The sequence below is a fragment of the Mauremys mutica genome, chromosome 7, assembly GCF_020497125.1.
Source record: "Mauremys mutica isolate MM-2020 ecotype Southern chromosome 7, ASM2049712v1, whole genome shotgun sequence".
Classification (NCBI taxonomy): Eukaryota; Metazoa; Chordata; order Testudines; family Geoemydidae; genus Mauremys; species Mauremys mutica.
Genome location: NC_059078.1, coordinates 112218436 through 112239764, shown reverse-complemented (window position 1 = coordinate 112239764; position 21329 = coordinate 112218436). Strand labels below are relative to the sequence as shown.

At 41.1% G+C, this 21329-nt stretch overlaps 1 long non-coding RNA gene across 2 annotated transcripts; it reads left to right on the top strand.

The window, feature by feature from the left end:
* The first annotated feature begins 1866 nt into the window (after positions 1-1866).
* Positions 1867-21067, top strand: LOC123375197. Of its 2 annotated transcripts, XR_006581336.1 has the most exons (5): positions 1867-1999; positions 12128-12231; positions 14267-14628; positions 15679-15773; positions 20688-21067. It is a non-coding gene; the product is annotated as an uncharacterized LOC123375197 (long non-coding RNA). The 2 variants fall into 2 exon arrangements; XR_006581335.1 differs by lacking the exon at positions 12128-12231 and having other exon boundaries at positions 1876-1999.
* Positions 21068-21329: the final 262 nt, after the last annotated feature.

The following is a 21329-nucleotide window of genomic DNA, read 5'->3' as shown; positions in this document are numbered from 1 at the left end:
TCCAGTAACTTGTTTAAGAAGACCAGAGAAGTATAGACCAGAGAAAAAGATCAGAATGAACTGTATTTCTACAGGGTGATCTAAGCTGAACAGTAATAAAAAAAGGCACATCAACACAGATTTTGTTGTAAATAAAGCAGTTCTTTATCTTCTTGAAGATGATGCCCACAAGACAGCTAGTAACATGGTATTTCATCTTCAAATCAAGGGCAGCCATAGCCACAGACAAGAGGTTTTCAATATTTAGCTATTTCAGTCAATATTGTCTCAGGAAGGATTTTTTTAAAGCTAACCTGAATCTAGATAAATTTCACAGTTTGTGTAGATTTAAAATTGGCTTTCTATTAATAAATCAGGGTTCTTTACTGCAATTAGCCAGTCAGTGCCTAGTGTTAAAGCCATGATCTTTATGTTACAGTGATGTTTGCTTTAATACTAAAACTTAAACAGGATTTTTGGTGAGACATTTCAGTATTCATGATTTTGGAGTTGCATTGTTATTGGGTTTAATTATCCTGTGCTTTTGCTCACTAGTACTGATGAGGAACAAAGGCTTATTTCCTTTCCTGCTCACATTGGTGTTCAGGACAGAATAATCATTCAGAGCTGTGGTAAGGCTTGAAAGCTCAATCAAGTGATCAGTGAAAATCATAAAACAGATTGTCCCCTCCTGTGGAAAACCCTGCAGAAGGGATCTCAGAGGAAGAAGACTTATGACCCCCCCCCCCCAGGAGAGAGTCAGGGTACTGAGGCCAAATCCAATAGATCCCAAGGGATCTGTGTGAGATCAAGATAACCTGCCTGGTCCCTCTGCACTAGCTTTAGCCCCCAGTGACCTCTGGGTCTCTGGTAATGAATCTACTTTAGAGTTTGAAGTAGCAAAGGCCTTTTAGAAAGGAGAACCCCACACTCCGTTGTCATGAGACTACAGTCTGTTTTCAGTTCACACTTGATTCTCTTGTTGCAACCACTGCACTTGAAACCTTAAGAATAGATAGAACTTAGAGGAGAAAAATGTGCTTAAGAACTAATACTGCTCCCATTGACATCAGTAGTGCAGGACCACCCCCCACAAGACTTATTTTAGCTCCACAGACCCACTTCACCAGCTTATGAACATATGCAAAGCAGAAAGCAAAAAAAATTTGCCTTCTACTTCCCAGTCTTATGAATTGCTGTGTGCATGCAGACACCCACTGAAGTCACTGAGGCATGGGCACAGGTTAACACCCTTCTGATGAAACACCTAATGCAGTAACTATGTAGCGCACAAGAAGCAATGCTCTTAAACTGCAAATGAAACACCTCACAGGACAGATTCTTAAGATATCTACAAGTTCTAAGCTTGTCTAATTTAGATTAATTGCAAATCTCCTAGGTCCAAAAATGTTGCAGTAGATTTTTGTACTTAAGTTTGGGGTACACTTCCCATTTTTCTTCTTAATTAAGTGACTCATGATCATTCAGGCAACTTCTACAAAATGCTTTAATCTCCAGATCCCTTCCTCCTAAACAAACTAGGTCTCATTTCTTTTACCATATTTACTACTTTTTCCTCAAAGAAAGTGTAGCTCTTTCCTCAGCAATTCAGCTATACTTCTAGTTCTCCCCCCCAAGTCATTTGTGTTGTTTTTAAAAACTCTGCTGTACTGAATCTCTTCCTTTCTATCAAAATCTATTTCAGAGTGAGTTGGTGCACTTTAATTTGTAGGCAGGCCCTTGAGTGAATGCAGGTGGATAATTAACCACAGGTAGGAATTAGCGTGTGCACCTGGTGTTTTAAATGCATTAATTAATGCTTGTAGTCCTCAGCATACTGAGTTAATAAACAGAAGTTGAAGCAGAAAGACCTGCCTGTTGTGTGGAGTTAACTGGTGACTGTGCTCAGTGTTAGTCAGACTTAGCTGCTGAAGTATTTATATGTTTTCCTTAAGTAGGAGTGTATATCTTCCTGAGCAGAGGATGGAGTCAGAAGCAATCCATCACACAGATACTAAAGGTAAAAAAAAAAAAAAAGAGACTGAGTAGGATTTATGCAGAACTTGTATTTGACATTATTTGGCTAGTTATACAAATGTACACAGGCTTTTTATATACTAGAAATATTTATATCCATTTATTTTATTACATGCTTCTCAGTGGTTTGGCTCTCATCTGGTCACCTACTCCTTTTGCTACTGTTAGCAGATTGCTACTCAGGGGAATACTGTGATTTATTTTAATGACTGAGACTTGAGTAGGTTCTTCTCTCTTGCCCTTCAAACATCAGGGTTTTTCCTGTCCAGATCCTATCTGAGAGAGAAGGAGAAAACACGCAAATAAATCCTTACCTGCCCATTCTCTGGTCTGTTCTTTCCTAGATATCACTCTGCAATTTCCTTCCCTCAAGGAGACTTTGATGGTAGTTCCTCCTTCCTAGACCCACCAGCATGTTTATCCAATACTTCTCAGCTAATCACAATGGGTAGCATCCCCAAAGGTACTTAAACACTGATGTCCCAATTTTAGGTACCACTATGATCCACACAACTTCTGCTTGGCTGCCACGTATTCCTGTAGGCACCTAAACTTGCTCAGTGCCTAAGTTTTTGCAGTAAAAGTTCCTTTGGTGCCTATGTTTCTTCCTCTGGGCATGTCTGCTGCTCCCTCGGGGCATACAGACTCTTATCTCCCAACTATGCTCCAGATCAGTTCATGAACCAGGGGAAGATGGGTGCTTGACTGCCTAGGTCATGTATGGGGCTCAATGTGGGAGGTGTACTAAGAGGCCCCCTAACTACACACAAGACAGCCACAGTGGGGGAGGAAGAGTCCCCTTATCACCTTTAGCCTAGGAGACAAGGAACTCACCCAGGATATGTGAGATCCCCTCACACTTCAAGTACTGCCTTCTCTCCCAGGGAAGGGGAGGGAGAAAAGGGAGGGGAAAGGATTTAAATAGGAATCTGCCACTTGAGTGCTTTGACCACTAGGTGTAGTGTTGTTTACACTCTCTCTGGCCTAATTAATATTTAATTATAGTGGAACAACTTCAATCAGAACATTCCATAACCACAAGGCACACACCTGAGAGGTGGCAGTTCCCTGTTCAAATCCCTTCTCCTCATCAGAAGACAGTGGACTTGAATCAAATGTCTTCCAAAGCCCAGATGAGTGCCTTAACCACTAGGTTGAAGGCTTGGTCTCTTCCTTTCCCCTGACCCTTGTCTGTTTTGTATGGCCCTAAGCTGTGGGGAGGGATAGCTCAGTGGTTTGAGCATTGGCCTGCTAAAGCTAGGGTTGTGAGTTCAATCCTTGAGGAGGCCACTTAGGGATCTGGGGCAAAAAGTGGTCCTGCTAGTGAAAGCAGGGGGCTGGACTCAATGACCTTTTGAGGTCCCTTCTAGTTCTAGGAGATTGGTATATCTCCAATTATTACCTTTTAAGATGGCAGATTGCCTGTCTTCCCCACAAGCAGAGATAGGTGCCTCCCTGCAGCCTGGGCTTAGGCACCAAACTCAGAGTTTAGCACACATTGGCTACTAGTTTAAGTAGCGCCAGGTGGCTGGCTTTATAGATTGCATTTTAAGGCACCTTCTTCTACCCATTCATCGTATAGAGGGTCTATATGTGTAATTCAGGCTTTGTGGATCAGAGCATTGTTCCTGTGATTTTCTAGGTGCAATGCCTCAATCCCTTTTGTGGATCCAGGCCTATGTCTTTATTTTCTCCTTCTCTTTGTGCATTAAAGCTAAGAGCTTTGATAAATCCCTGATTACTCTTGCAAGCAATAGCTGCAGCACTGTTTGCTTCTAACCCTTTTATGAAACATTCTCTTTCCTCAGAGCAGCAGTAGCTAGTCTGTCTTCATTTTGCTCCTACCTCTATCACAAGGCTTAACCCAGGACTTCAATCTATGAATCCTAGAAGACAATTTGTGTTACATAGCAAAGGACCCCTCCCTTACAAACATATGCATGGCAGTTAGGGTGACCAGATGTCCTGATTTTTATAGGGAGTGTCCCAATATTTGGGGATTTTTCTTATATAGGCACCTACTGCCCCTCGGCCCCATTCCAATTTTTCACATTTGCTATTTGGTCACTCTAATGGCAGCTCTGGCTCCCTTCCTTACCAGTGATGCTCCCCAGTAACTCCAGGGGCTGCCATACATCCAAATTGGGTCTGGACACTGCACGTTGCTCCATGCAGTTGAGCCTCTTTGACCAGACAGTACTGCAATGAATACAGCGGGACTCCACCTTGTCACAGGACTCTGCATGGGTGGAGGACCTTGCAGTATTAGGGCCTTGGGGGATTCATGGACTCTCCTGCCAGCACTGGGTCAGAGCCATGTATGCTTCCTGAATCCACCTGTGAAGAAGAGTACCTAGAACCTGCTGTACTTGGGATTTTCAGTCCTAAAGACTCTGAATCAAGTTTCAGTATTTTAAGTTTTGTTTGCTTTTTTAAAAAAAAAAAAAATTTCAAGAAGCCCCCAACTGCTTAAGATATCAGTAAATATAATTGACACACATACAGCAGAAGAGAATTTTCTGCCTGATACCTTAGTTATTATTAAGCAAAGTCCCATTAATTTCCACAAGCAGACAAATAACTCTACTAACTCAGGTTTGTTTGTTTTTAATACAATGCTTACTCTTTCATTCTTCTCCCCAAATTATTCCCTGGTGTCCAAGTTGAACTAATTTTGATTAACTGCTTCTGTGATTGCTGAAGTCAAAAAGGTAAATTCAGTGAAAGAGAATATAGATCTTTGGCATTACATGAACTGTATAGTCAATAAAAGATAATGTAACAGCAACAATTTACTGTCTGAAACTTGCTTATTAATTTTCAGTGATTTGAATAAAAAGTGTAAGCACTGGGTGTACCTAAGCAGCTCAGATATGCTCATGAAGCTTTTTCTGTGAGAAAGCTGAACCATTCTTCAATGCTCCCATAGGATAAGTTCATGAAATTAACTACCATTTCGAGTGAATCTATTTTGGGAAGCGTAATGCTTCAAAGGTAGACCTAATTTTTATAGCAGTGTAGCCAGTTAAGTGTTACAGTTACACTTATGCGCTTGCACCCTGAAGCATAAAATCATCATATTGAGGGTGAAATTATTTATTGCAGTTAGGGGAAAAATAGGCTCTTGATTATTAAAAGTTACTGGAATGCATCATTACTGAAAGGGGAAAAAGTGAGTTATCTCTGGTACATAAGCACTGCATTGTACTTTGGAAGTAATTTGAGCTACAGCTTTCAATAAAGCCACTTCAATAAGGGCAGGTCTACACTAAGGGCGGGGGTCGAACTAGGGTACGCAAGTTCAGCTACGTGAATAGCGTAGCTGAACTCTAAGTACCCTAGTTCGAACTACTTACCCGTCCAGACGCCGCGGGATCGAAGTCCGCGGCTCCAAGGTCGACTCTGCCACCGCCGTTTGCAGTGGTGGAGTACCGGAGTCGACCGGAGCACGCGGAGAGTTCGAACTATCGCGTCCAGATTACACGCGATAGTTCGAACTCCGAGAAGTCGAACTCACCGCGTCGACCCAGCAGGTAAGTGTAGACTAGCCCTAAGACTCTGAACATGTAGTAGTGATAGAATGATCTAGAGGATGGATCTGGGAACCCTGGCTCCTGACCTAATTTATTTGTGAAAAGTGCCCTGAATTCACATCTCCAGCTGCTTTTTGGCCTCTACATATGCCAGTTAGTGAAAAACATGCAGGCTCCACTCAGAGATGCTAAACCCTCTTTTATAGACTCATTTTCCTCAGTGACAAGAGCCTGTTTCAGAGGTTCTCAGCTTAGGGGTTGGTGAGGGAGAGGTGAGTCAAGAAGAGATGTCAGGGGATCACAACCACCCTGCCTTTTCCATATTGGTACATGGGAAGGGGAATCCTAGGGTTTGTGGCATGGAGAAGCTTGGGAAATATTACTCTTACCCAACCACCCAGTTACACAAAAACTTTTCCATGTGTCTCCTGGACTGCTATCTGTCTTGACTCATACGTGTCATTTATTTCTTCAAGATTCAAGGTTGTGTCATAGAATGGAACTGTATTTTGTATTGTCTTTCATGCATTGTGACCCAGAATACTTACAGAAATAAACAATGTAATTAAAGAGTTAAATAACAAACACAGAAGGAGAGAGGTTTTAGGAGGCATGGGGGGGAGGAGGAGAAAAGACAGGGTTTTTTTGTTTTTTTTTCATATGGCATTTGAAAAGAGATGGAGAGTGGGTGAGGTGGAGAGATTCAGGAAAGCTGCTGTAGATGGCAAGAGCTCTGGAGAAGAGGTCTCTTGCCCCATCAGTGGTCTGTGATGGATGATAGTGGTAGACGCATGGAGTGAGCAGGAGTACAGGGTTGGGGGGAAGAATGACACGAGGAAGAAGGTGGATTAGGGCAAGTTCCCGGGATGGGTTTTTAAAAATGTCAGGCCATTTTATCAGCACACATGTATATGGTTTCCTTGCTTGGCGCTGCACTGTGTTGTTGTGAAGAGTTGGCTTATCCCTTGCTATCCATTTGCTGTTTTGAAAAATTAACATATGACTTGGGAAATTCTTAAACCTAGATGAATATTATTTTGTTTTGTTAATCTTATCCTAACAGAAACTTCCTAGTCACACTTTAAGTAAACCAGCTGTCTGAATTAGGCCCCGATTATGATACTTACCTCTTTGGTAGAGTGCTTTCAGCTCCACTGGTAAAAAACACTATATAAGAGTTAGGTATTAGTGTTATTGGAGAAGGGTCCTTTAGCACCTGATTCTAACTTTTTAAGCAAGTGTTTTAAGTCCCAGTGAAGTAAAACTGCATTATGGGAGATATAGTCTGACAAGGGAGAGAATGAGGTACTCAAAATACAACTTCCATGAGGCAGTGGGGCAGTATTCCCACACACCCCCCCCAAATCTTTCTTTCATTTTTTGGCAAAAATATTTTGGTGTTCAAATTTCTGCCAAAAATTGAAATTTGACATGGAAAATATATATATTTCAACCAGTGCTATTTACTTCTTTGCAGTTAGGTTTAGAAAAAAACATCACCCAAAGGCACATCCAGGTCATCTGACCCTTCCTCACCCCACACAAACAGATCGCACTCTTGTCAACACTGAATCCTTGTTGTCAAGGAGTTGCATTATGATGTGAGAGAGATTAGTGTTGTGTGTCTCCTTATATGTTGGAGACAGAAGGAAGTTCCCTCGGAAGTTGCGGAGTCTCCCATTGTCAGTAGAAATGTGCTATGTCAGACCTATGGAATAATTAAGAGGAGTGCCTTAACTTGGCATTTCCTTTTAAGAGTTGTGGTGGGAGATACTACACTTACTTAACCCTAGCCCCTTTTTAAATAAAGTTTCTGTTTATGGATACAAGTTATTAGAAATTCCTAGCCTTCTGGGGTGTAGTTAAAGTAATTGAGTGAATTTAAAATGCCTTGGAACAGTGGTAAATCTTTCTCATAGCACCTGAATGACTAATCCATAACAACTGGTTTAAAAAAAAAAAACTACTTTCCAGAAAATGTAATTTGCCTCCTCATATAGTCTCAGATGAGAAGAAACTTCCCTGGGGGCTCTCTGCCAAGAAATGGCTAGATGAGAAAGCTTGCTTAGATCAAATTGTGAATGTGCTTCAGCAGGCTTGGATTTAGTGTTTTGTAATTGGAAGGCTCCTACTAACCAGAGGTGTGGGAGCAGGGCACTTGATTAGAACCCTCTGGACATGGACAGAAGATTTTCACTATCAGATAGATCTTTTATGCCAACAAGAAATTGTGCAATTTGGATGCTTGTTAACTTATTTGAGAATCTTTTGTTGACTCCTTTCTTTCCTTTCCTTTCTCCAGAGTGGGACTATCTCCTTTGAATGGAAAAATGATCTTGTGGTTAAAGCACTGGATTGGTCCACAGTAGATCAGGTTTCATTTCCTGGGTCTGCCACAGACTTCCTGTGTGACCTTAGCCAAGGCACCGAGGGATGGATTTTTAAAGGTACATAGGCTCCTAAAGATGCAGATAGGCTCCTAAAATTCCTAGTGAGATTTTTCAAAAGCACCATCTGCCTCTTTAGGAGCCTAAATACCTTTGAAAATCTGGACCTTAATATGCTGTATCTCCGTTCCCTACCTGTAAAAGGAAGATCATAATACTCCCTTTAACCATTTGTTTGCTTAGATTGAAAGATCTTCAGGACAGAAACTGTCTATTACTATGTGTCCGTATAGCACAGAGTACTATGAGGCCCCCATTTTGAGGCCTCTGGGTACTACTGCAGTACAAATAATGAGTAATTTGTTGTGGGTTGCCCTCAGGTGACCCAGAAGCAAATATTTTTCAGTGCTTTTAAAAATAATTTCATTCTTAAATGTTTGATACTTAGGATACTTTTATTGTTTATTTTTATTTCAATGGAGCTATAAATGAAGAATACAGCAGAAAAATATAAAGGGATGCAAAAAAAAAGTGGGGGAAGTACATGGACCATTCGAAAAAAGGTCTTGACAAACCTGCTTTGTTTTTCTATGATATCATCTCCTGGGCAACAATATGGTATTTCTCAAAAGAGTTTGCTAATAAACCAGCTAATGATTTTCTTCTTCTAGGCAATGTGTAAATATTTTCTCTAGGTCTTTCTTGGGAAAACAATACGGGAAAGGCAATTATATCTAAACAGAAGTATTTTTCAATATAAAATTTTAATTTGGCACTTCATGTATATTGAACAAAGATGCATTAATACATTGAGTCTTCTAAAGCCACTGGAGAATCGCTTTAGCTGTTCCGTTCATTTATATGTCAGTGGGTTTTTGATAAAATTATAACATTTTCATAAATACGATTACAGCTGTGATTAGAGTGGTGTAGTGATATAGTTAATGCCAAATATGGTGTGTTCAAAACCGTTAGGGCCAGATTGTCCCTTAGGCACAGTCCTGAGCCAGGAATTGCAAGGTCACCCGTGTGTACTCTGACCGCCTATTTTGGAGGAGGAGCTCTACTTCTTCAACTATCCAACACAGGGCAACTCAAGAGAGTTTACACAGAAGGCCTCTGTACCAGTCCGTGTCATAAGCGGTGGTCAAATCTAGGAAGACATCTCCTATCTTTAGATTTTGCTGAAAACTGTTTTTGATAAAGGTGGTCAAGGCCAAGACTTGATCACAGGTGCTACTTCCTTTCCTGAACCCTGACTGCTCAACCCTCTCCAAAATGGGGATAATAGCACTGCCCTTTCTTACAGGGGATAAATACATTAAAATTTGAGGTGGTCAGACGCTATGGCCATGACTACACTAATGGGACTATCCTGACATAACTACAGTGCCATAGCTATTCTGACATAATCCCCTCGTGCAGACTCAGCCTACAAAAGTGGGTTTTCCATTGCTGTAGGAACACCATCTCCTTGAGTGATGGTCGCATTCTTTTGTTGATCTACCTGCATCTACACATGAGATGTTCTGGGTGTGGATTTCACATCCCAGAGCACCGTAGCTTCGTCAAGCTAACTTTTTAAGTGTTGACCAAGCCTATTGTAATGGTGGCCATATAAAGGCCTTCTTTATGGTAATTAACCAGTTTTAGATGTTTTTCAATAAACCTTAGAATTTGCTCCAGGACAACCATGAGTACATTGATAGTTTTGGTCTCTTGCTGTAAAATGTACATAGGAATCTACTATTTTTCACAAAATCTAATAGCAATTAGTTATTTCCTATAAAATGTCTTCAAATTCCTGATGGTTGGTAGCAATTTATAAGAGAACAACATTTTTTTTTTCAAGTGGGGAAATAAGCAACACAAAATAGCATCTTTGTGGCTTTAATTATTGATGAGGCTCATTGCCTTAACACAGGGGTGGGCAAACTACAGCTTTGGATCCATCCTGTGGGATTGCCCCCATGGCGCTATGGGCCCTGCACCACTCTCGGAAGTGGCTGGCACCATGCCCTGTGGCCCCCCGGACAGAGGGCTCTGTGCGTTGCCCTTGCATCCAGGCCGAGAACAGGGAGCCACGGCCAATTGGGAGCTTTGAGGGAGATACCTGGAGGCGCAGCAATGGCAGTGCACGCGGAGCCCTCCGTGCCCTCCCCCTCCCCGGGCCATAGGACTTCCTGGAGCAGCACGGGGCCGGGGACAGGGCAGGCATGCTGGGAGCCTACCCTAGCCCTAGTGTGCACCGCTGCCACCCTGGAGCCGCTTTAGGTAAGTGGCACTGGGATGGAGCCCAAACCAACTCCCTGCCCTAAGCCCCCTGACTGAACCTCGCACCTCTCTTGCACCCCAATCCCCTTCCCCGAGCCCCCTCATACCCTTCACATCCCTTCTGCACCCCAATCCCCTTCCCCGAGCCCCCTCATACAGCCCCACACTGCTCCTCTGCCCCAATCCCTTGCCCTGAGCCCCTTCCTACACACCGCACCCCCCCACACACACCCCGCACTCCCTTCCACACCCCAACCACCTGCCCTGGCCCTGCATACAATTTCCCCACCCGGATGTGACCCTCAACCCAAAAAGTTTGCCCACCCCTGCCTCAACAGCAGTTAACAAGGAGGATGTGCAAAAACTTCACACTGGGACATAGTCCCTCAATCCTTTCCCAAGTTAAATAAAAATCACAATTCACTGAAAGTTTTGCTGCAGTAAGAACCGCAGGAATCAGCCCATTATGTGAGCTTTGTTCCTCCCCCCACACCATTTTTGGCTCCAGATTAGCCTGTACCAGTTTTGCTACCTTTCCCACTTTGTTTCCAAAGATTATTTTTTTCTTCCTAATAAGTCATTTTGGCCTGGATCCTCAAAGATATTTCAATGAAAGTTAAGTGCCTAAATACTTTTGAGGATCTGGGCCTTTGTGACTAGTTTCTGGATTTTAGCTGTATTAAAAATAACAGAACAGGTTATATTGCCAGAAGAAGCTGTTATGCCTAATGGTATGTGGGGTGGTGAGGGCAGAGGATGTCTTACAGCAGGCATGGTGGCAGCCTATAAAATAAGTCTCTGATTACTGCTAAGGAAATAAATCACAACAAATTTACCTGGTGAATTCAGCTACTTTTTCTGCTTGTGGAATGTTCTGTTTGTGATCAGACCAGGATTACTTTGAATGTATTAGTTATAAAACATGTTCTTGATCATTCTTTTACTTTATGGCTAGATTATGAAAAATTCAGTGTGATAATTAAAATGTGAGCATGTATGGTATTGGCTCTGTTCCCTTATTGGAAGAGCATACTTTTATACCCAGGAGTAAGATTTGAAGAAGCTACTTGAATCTCTCAGGCAGAGGGAACAGTTTAAAGGGAAAAAGCAGATAAACAGAATTAGGGGATTTTTAGAAAAATTGGATTATGGACTATTTATTTTTCAAGGACACTATTTGCTATGTACCTCAAAAACATGTCATGGTGCCTGCCCCTAAGGGCTTGCAATCTAAGACTCTTGGGTGGGCTTCCATGCAGGGTAAGAGCTTGCAGGATCAGGGTCTGAATAAAAACACAAGTGGAGACCAAACACAAATAAAAATTTCCAACTTTGATGTGCAATTTCCATATTGAAACTCATGATCTGGTAGGTCCGAAGAAATAGTGATATAGTCTTAGATTTCCCTTGTATTTAATCATGAAAGATCATACACTAAGGACAGTAATTTGTGAGCACTTTCCAAATCAAAAATATATATCCAACCATGTGGTACTGTAAAACAGAATTATTTCCATAATCTACAGAATAAATCTTCAGTCTGAAGGAAAAAGTATTCTCCAGATTTTAAATTAGCTCTCTTACAGCTTAAACCCCTGTTAACACTAGAGGAAGGCAATCACAATTTTTACCATGGACAAGCAGAATGAAATATACAGTATAAATAATGCATAGCCAAATGATCTAATGAGATCTTCTTCATTGTATCTACACTAGAATAGGGCCAGTGATTTAAGAAGGCTTATAAACATGACAAATTTAGCAGTAATCATTCATTAATAAGACAAAATGCTAACTTTAAACACAAAGCAAATAAAAAAAAGAATGTTTAATAAATTATAGGAGCAATATGGAGAATGTCTGCTCCATTTTCAAGTGAGATGCAAAGTTCTTTCTTTTTGCCTCCTTCACATTCAGCCGAAATAAGGATAAATCATTGCACTTCTAATGATAGAATATCTCCGCTCCACCTCCAAAGACATAGTCAAGGCCATGAGAAGAATACGGAAGTTGACTCAGAGGTATGGGAAACCAATCAAGAAACTGAACGTGGATTGCGGTAGAGGTGTCCCCTTGTTCTAGTGTTTTTGGATATGAGCAGTTGTTTTAAAATTCAGCTGAAGACTCCTAATAAAATATCAGGTGTTCGTCTGTATCTAAATAACTGAAAAGTAATTCTCTGTTGGAAAATAGATTTTGGGGGGGGGGCGGAGGGGGTGTCAGTGAGTTTGTGATAGAGAAGCAGACCTCTGCTTCTCTATAGTGCTGTGTGGAGAAGAGTAATTCTGTTTCATGGAGGACTTTAGAATTTCATTTTTTTCCCCCTGACTTGGAACAAACCCCTCAGATTTCAAAATTCTCCATGAAAAAGAATCCGCACCAAAATGTATCAAGAGTTCATGCTGATCATTTTAAAAATGGAATTCCCCCAAGTGGTTGCTGAAGAGCTTGGAAACCCAGGCTCACCAACTGGCAGGCTGCCCAGGAATTGGGTGGATGAGCAGGCAGGAAATTAGGTAGGTTTCAGACAAAAATCTGCTTACTCTATCAGAGGCCTGTCTGGGTTATGTTTGTTCGATTGCAACATTTGGATTTCAACTAATAAGCCGTCTTCAACAGAAAACTGTTCCATTGGAGAATTTTGAGCCAGCTTTCACTGTCAGTAACTCTCTCAGGGTTACTGCTCAGTGTGTAGAACTCCCACTACATTAATTGGGAGTTTAGTGTAAAACCCAATGGCAGGATATAATTTTTAAGTGTGAATCCATTAGTAAGGCAACAAGCCACTCAGCAAGTTTTTGATTCTGCCAAGTAGTGAGCTCCAAGTTAACTTCAAGCGTGTAATTGCTAGTCCCACAGAGGTCAACAGGACTAATCACATACTGAAAATTAATGTAACCCTTCTACCAGGTTGCCAGTGGGAGCACAAGGGACAGGGTCTGTCTATCTAATGGTCCTTTCCTAAAATAAGTAATACTATAGTTGAAGCCTAACTCAGACCCATATGCCTACTTAGCACTGGGAAATGAAAATAAAACCTGCTGGTCAACTCTCTAGGTGGCAGGGGTTCTTTTCCTCACTCCAAAGCACTCAGGAGTCCTTGGTTATGTCAAACCACAATTACATTTTACTGTAACAAGACCCTTTGACAGAGTCCCTGCTCCTGGGGTGGAGCTGCTGCTCTTTAAGAACAAGCCCTTTCCCCTCTCCATGTTAGGCTTGAATCCCATTTCCAAGCCAGAGTCTACCATCTGTAAATTCAGGGTGACCCTCTTACTCCAGGGTATGTGTACAATCTCTGTGCCTTTTCATGAATACAATTACAGAAACAAAATCTATTATTTAAACAGAACATTCCAATTTAAGCAACAAAAGACAATATGCTGAACTATGGGTAAACAATTTCAGAATTCATGTAAATGAGGATGACTTCATTTTCCCCTACAGGGGTGCAGAGAGCTCTTTCCATCTCATGCACTTAAGTGCCTTGCTGGCTCAGAGACCAAGTGCTCAGCACCTTGCATGATTGGGCCCCAAGAATATGAACCCTGGCAACACAGGGCCAGATTTTTAAGAGCGTATGCATGCAAAATTGTGTGTTCTTGGGGGTGAGGCTTTCAAAGCCACCTAGGGAATTCAGGCTGCTAATTCCCATTATTTTCAATAATCTCATCTTTAGTTTATACTAGAAAATATTATAAATGTACATACAGATAGGTTATTTACATGTAAAAAGACCAATTATGCACTTGTGTGTTTTCATATATCAAATGTGTGCATAAATTAGGCACACAACATTTTGCACATGTGCACAGCAACATAGGGAACAGAAAATGTATTATAGACCTGGTATTCTAGAGTTCCTTTCCCTTTTGGATGGTCAGTTGATCCATCCTATCCATTTGTCCCAGGCCCTACTTTCCTCAGTCAGTCTGTTCATCTCAACCCATACTTTCTTTTCTCTAGAGATTTGTTCATGCCTTCCTTATATTCAGCATGGAGTGGAATGAGCCACATCTGCTAAATCATAAGTAATTAACCTGTCTCTCTCTGCAGGGCTCCAAATCCTGCTGTTATGGCAAAGAAAGATTCCTACCACTTTGTTACAGCCTGCTTATGAAATGTTCTGTCTGCTTTCAAGAAGAATATTGTTTACTTTCACTTCCCCAGGAAACACACCTGCTAGAATGTTAAAGTTTAACAACAGATGGACTGGATGATATGCGCCTCTTCTTTCTTGAGGACTCATACATATATTAGTAAATATTAATGCATTTGATTAAGAAGCAAGACAGAGTTATACAGTCCTGCTAGTGAACATTCATACTCCGTAAATCTATGAGGAATAAAATCTACAGCTCTTACATTAATGAAATATCTGGAATGGGCAGTTTCCTAAGTAACTGCTGGGTGTGAAGGTAAGTAATAAATAGAGGACTTTTTTTCAAAGTCCTCTTTATCCATCTGAATTTCATGTACTTAAACTTCCTCATGGAGATTCTCTTATCTCCTTGTGTTACAATTTTTATGAGTTCACTAAAGCTTTCACCATTCTACCTACACAACATAGGACAAAGTTTGCTGTCATTTACACTGTCGTTTGGTGGGGTCATAGAGTTGCACAGAGATAATTGGGAGAAGGCTTTTGCCCTATTAAGATATAGCTCCTGGTATATCATCAAATACAAAGTCATCTGCTCTGATAATATATTACCTACAGTTATTGGCCAACAGACATAATATGCTCACAGATGGGTTGATCATGGACCATGCATTTATAAGCACAGCAAATAAGTGACAATCAGAGCAGAGAACAGGGGAATCTATTGAGAATGCTGCTGTGCAGGCATCAAGTTACTTCTGCATAATAGCAAGCCTTTGGCAAAGAAGGGAGTGTGCACCTACAAGACTTACTGGCATGCTGAGGATTGCACTTAAACCCATGATTCCTTAAGCATGCCCATTCTTTCCCCATACTACATTTCTTTTTCCTCTGTGTTCCTGAGAGTAAAGGAACTGGAACACAGGGAACTAGACACTCAGTGTGGGGGACTAGTTCCTGTTGTGTGTACTCTTGCATAACTCCCTCTCTAGCAATAGGATACAAATGCTCCCTAAAATATATAAGGATTTTCAGGACCAAAGACTAAGTAGTTCTGAAGACCCCAACTTTGGGAGTGTGGCTGTAATCCAAACCTGGTTCGGGATCCATATTTTAAGGTTTACTCATATGTCTTTATAATGGACTGAACCAAAACCCCACATTCAAGAACTCTAAACTCCAATGCGGGGGGAAGGGGGATATTTGGAGACATTTTATAGGAAATAACTAATTGCTATTAGATTTTGTGAAAAATAAATAGTAGGTTCCTATGTACATTTTACAGCAAGCGACCAAAACTATCAATGTAGTCATGGTTGTCCTGGATGTGAATTAACAGAAAAATCTGTATATTCCTTTATGGCAGTCAACTACAGACAAGTGGTGGTCCTGACATTCTGAGAGCCCTGTCCTATGCAACAACACCATTATTCTCTTGGGTTGGCTATGTTCTAAAAACAGGTATGAAAATCATATTTTCATGTTTTGCTACAACAAAGAAGGCTATGAAAAGTATGACCTATCTAGCTTGGGGACCATCCAGCTCCTTCTCCAGTAAAGACTAGATATCCCACCTACACCTGCATGCACACTCCGGCATGCTGACATCACCTCTTCCCAACTTTCTAAATTACACTTTTCTCTCCATCTCCTCACTTCCTAGCCCATTCAGTGGGAGCTGGGGAGAAGCTATGGGGAAGCTAGTAGGTAGATCCAAAGACCAACTGAGAATGCAATCTGTACCACAGCCCAGTGATTTGAGAATCAGATGGAATAGTGGGGAGCAGGAATAAGAGATGGAGTTCAGACTGGCAGACAAGTGATACAAGGTCCAACAAGAGAGAAGGTTTTGGCCCACTAGGTCACCTGAGTCCCCCACTGAGGCCTGGTCTACACGGGGGGTGGGGGGGATCGATCTAAGTAGCTGAAGTCGACATACTTAGATCTACTTACCACGGTGTCTTCACTACGGTGAGTCGACTGCTGCCACTTCCCCGTCGACTCTGCCTGCGCCTCTTGCCGAGTTGGAGTACAGGAGTCGATGGGAGAGCGCTTGGGGATCAATTTTATTGTGTCTAGACTAGATGCGATAAATTGATCCCCGCTGGATCAGTAGTTGCCTGCCAATCCATCCGGTAGTGAAGATATACCCTGAGTGTCAAAGGCAAGTTCTTGAGGCAAGAATGAGAGACATTGGTTACTGAACCTCAAGGAAGTTCCAGAGTGACTCATAACTGCTGAGTTTAGAAGTTTTGACTAAGCACAACCCTTATATAGAAAACAACATGTACACAAACATAATGGGAAGAAATTCAAGAACATTGTTTCTAAATGTTCACTAAATACAAAATGTCATCCTGAAAATTTATGAAACTTAATATTGACAAAAAAGGCCAAGTAAAAATCCTTAGAAAATAAATTTGATTTAGAGAGAGAATGGATCTGATCTCTTAAATTCTGTGAGCCTTAATCTCACCTACACTGGTGTAAAATCAATGAAATACCATTGATATACATTGATCTGCCCCTGATTTAAACCTGTTTAGAGGAGAATCAAGACTTCTGTTTGTGTCTGTGAAGGAAGATTATGCTAATTTACTGGCAAAAGCCCACTTTTGGAAATCTATGCAGATAGATCCTGGTACTTACACAGATTCCTGCTGTTTCCCAAGTTTTTCCTGGCATTCTCTTTCAGTGTGAACATCCCATCCAACCTAATTTTAACCTTAAAAATAAGAGTTATGAATGAAAGATGTTTAAAATGCATTTCTGGAGGTTCTTTCACTTATGACATTATTCTATTTTGTTCTTTATCAGAAAATATGGTATATCCTTCCTAATTAAATATGAATAACTTTTCTTTTTTTCCTGAATGATAGAGTAAAATGTTGAAGTTAGATTTGTGCTAAAAGCCTATTTCCAGCTACATACTCATTGAAGAATTATAAAAGGTAATAGAACACAATAGTCCAGAATGTTTAGATTCCTGGATTCTAAATGTAATCATAATTTACACCATGTTCCAATAAATTTACCTGAACTTTTCATATCTCCTCTCCAACATTGCTTAAAAGTAATTCTTTGAAAGACTCTGGCTTTTGCTACACTAGCACTTTTGTCGATAAAAAATTTTGTCCTTCAGGGGTGTGAAAAAACACATCCCTGACCAACATTAGTTTCGCTGACAGAAGGTGCTGGTCTCGCCAGCACTATGTTGGCAGAAGAGCCTCTCCTGCTGACATTGTTATTGCTGCTCCTTGGGAGTGGTTTAATTATGCCAGCAGGAGAGTTTTCTCTCCTGCCAGCAAAGAATGGCTACACAGGAAACCTTACAGCAGAACAGCTGTACCACTACCTGTACAGCTGTAAGGTTTGTAGTGTAGACATAGCCTAACACTATACATGTCTTTAATGGAAATAATGGCCGACCACTGTACAGACACAGGAGGCACTGCTTTAGTAAAGAGACAAGATGGATGAGGTAATCTCTTATTGGATGAACTTCTATTGGTGAGAGAGACAGAGCTTTGTGTGGCTTGAAAGCTTTCCTCGGATCTGAGGAAAGTACTCAGAATATCACAGCTAAATAGAAGATCAAATAGAGAGTTTAGCGTATGTAGTTAGCAGATATTCTAAGGGGCCATTCAAGGTGAAGTGGCTCATTAGCACCCCAGTAGTCATAGGAAAAAGATAGTTAGTGGGGTGTAACAACCCAGATGGTTGTAATAAGCCATAAATCCAGTGTCTTTATTAAGATCATGATTTTTGAGTGTCTTAACAATGATATGAATTTAAGATTCCAGGCAAGTGTTGTGCAGGTTTCTTTTGAGGAAGAGGACTGACAGGTCAAATATACAGTGATCACTTTATGAAAGGTGCTCACCCAGAGATGACGTGGTGTTTTTGTCTTTTATTGTTTTCCTGTATGAGTTCATTCGAGAGCGTAGTGATTGGTTTTGCTCACTGTGACATTTCCCAGGGTACAATCTGGACTGTTGAACAGCTGTCCCCTTAATTATCTAGCCTGGGATGCCTTTTACACTGCTTTGCTGTAACAACATCCACTATTGGCCTGTTTACACACAGCCTCTAGCATGTAAAATCAATTCCAGCTATGTTACATGAATGCTTAGCCAGCCAGCCATGAATTACATACAGGGTGACACCAGCAGATTCTCAAGTCCAAGACTTTTTTCCCCAGAAATGTTCATCTTGTACTGGCCAGCAATATGAGCTAATAGAAAGTCTATCAATTATCAAAGGAAAATGATATATGTACCAGCCTTCTTTTCCCAAATAGAGTTTCCTACACACTCTAATCCAAACACAATGGTTGAGATGAAACAAGAAGATAGATTTTAAGTGATTACAAGTGATGATGCGTAAAGTCAGGATTGGTTACAAAAGAATAACGTGCAAGTTAATACCTAACTTAACAAGCTAAGTGAACTTAAAAGCAAAGGTTTTTTTTCTTTCACCATCTGCTGCATGTAAATTTCATAGGCTGGGTCACCTTTCTGCTTGGGAGCACTCCCCCTTAGTTCAGCTCTTTGAGAGTCCTTGATGTCATGAGCAGACATGGAGGGGAAGAGGAGAAGTCAAATGTTTTCCTTCCTCTTTATAGTTCAATTTCTTTTGCCAGAAACATCCTTGCTGAGTCATGGTGACACGCAGTCCATTGTGGACATGAGGTTTGAATCTTCCCTGAGATTAAACATAAATTTCTTGTTTACACCCTCACACACACTGAAGGATGGCCGCTTAACTAGGTGATGACCCTTTAACATCTGTCTAGGCTTCTAGTGTGTCTTTGTCTCTGAAAAACTGTCTTGTGGTGTTACCCAGAATTACAAAATATTTCAGTAACAATCGTACAGTAGAATCTTATAACTTCACATATAGTGTCAATATATACAGATAGATATATAAAACAGGATACTGATATTCAGCGGATTGATTTTTCAAATGATACCTCACAAGGCATACTTTGTACAAATGTATCATAGTCTTGTAAAAGTGGTGACCATAATAGTATAGACATATAGACTGTCACAGCCACATAGTTGTTGTCGGGGCATTTAGTGCACTGAATGAGGTACATCACATGTTGTGATAGGCATGTGTAGGACCTATGGATGTTGAAAGGCATGTTGTGAAGGGTGTTGATAATTGTAGCATTGGAGATATGTCTGCAGGTTTTGTATCTGTTCTGGCAAGATCTGTTGCCACTTTGAGTTGGTGTGTCCTGGTCTGGGGGAACTTGCTTCTGATAATGAGGTTGGTGATGTTAGGGGATTGTTTGAAGGGCAGAAGAGGGGGTTCAGGAAAGATTTCTTTCTGGATGGGGTCCCCATGAGTATGGGTTGTAGTTTGATGATACCCTATATGGGTTCCAGAATGGGGTGGTAGGTGACAACTAGGGGTGTGCGGTCAGAGGGGTTTTTATTTCTGTATTGAAGCAGAGTCTCTTGGGGTATTTGGGTGGCCCATTCCATGATGCAATTTACTTCTCTGGCAAAGGTAGTTATGAATGTGTTAAGGTGGATATCCTGGACTTCATGGACAACCTTGAAGAAGAATTTCTGAACAAATGCACCACAAAACCAATGAGATACATCGATAATATTTTCATCCCCTGGATGGATAACTTAAGCTCCCTCAGAGATTTCCACCACAAGTTCAGCAACCACCATCCATCCATTAAACTCTCTCTGGAACACTCCCAATGAAATCTTTTAAAAATCTCCATTCAAAATTTTACATCCTTCTACTCTCCAAACTGGTGCTACCTGTGCTAGGCGTGTTGATGGCAGGAAAGTTTTAAAGAAAATGAAGTGAACAAAACCTGGGGTGAATAATTCAATTGGTCTGTTGTCTCCCTCTCTTTTTCTTTTATTATGCAGACACAAAGCTGAAAACAACCTGAAAGTCACTCTGATTCAGTGATTGATAACAAATTAATGCCACACACACACAGCCTGGGCTTCAGATAAGGACTGCACACATCAAAACTTTCCAAAATTATCTCCAGTTTGAATGCACTGATCACTTCTGGGAAAAGCTGCAGAGGCTGAGAGCCTAGTTAATGAAAGCAGCAAAGAATCCTGTGGCACCTTATAGACTAACAGACAAAAGCTCATGCTCCAAAACGTCTGTTAGTCTATAAGGTGCCACAGGATTCTTTGCTGCTTTTACAGATTCAGACTAACACGGCTAACCCTCTGATAGTTAACGAAAATGTCTTTTGGATGTTACAAATGGTTGCTCCTACTAGAATGAGTTGTAAATGGGATTTATTGAAAGGGCAGCAGGAGGAAAGTAGGCAATTCTACTTAACCTTAATCATCTATTGTTTCATTTCATTTTTTTGTGCAGCGGGCATGCAATAGATTACATGAGCACATCCAGGAGCTATACATCCTTCAGGCTAAACAATGAGAGCTGTCTGTCACCACAAAACCACTAAACCAGATGATGTAGAGAAAATGACAATGCAGAAAATTTATTTGACAGCCTGATATGAATGGCAGGATGCAATAATGCTAAGCTGACACTTGTTCAAGGGACCTGGATTTTCCCTATGCGCAAAGCAGAGAAATAATTTGTACTAATTACATTTGCTCAAATTACAAGACTGATGGAGCAAATTATTCTGACTTGGATAAAGGTGACATTTTTGTCATGCGTAACTAGAGCAGCAGGGAGGTGTTTGCTAATGTGTCAAGCTCTGATGAACCATCTGGAGTATTAGTGAGAGAGAGAGAGTATTGTGTGTATCCGGGATTTAACCTGCTACAGGAGAAAGTCTCCTCTACTTTCTTGTGTGGCACTGGATCTCTGGGGCGGGTCTGGAACCCCAATAAATTCCTGTGGAAGAAGAAACCTGGAACATTTTGTTTGAACTTTTTTACAAGACTTTTCTGTTTGTTTGCACCAGGCCTCAGGTTCTCTGGTGGAGGACACTCAGGGAAAAACATTATTTATTTTAGAAGAACTCAGGGGGTTCACCTATGGTGA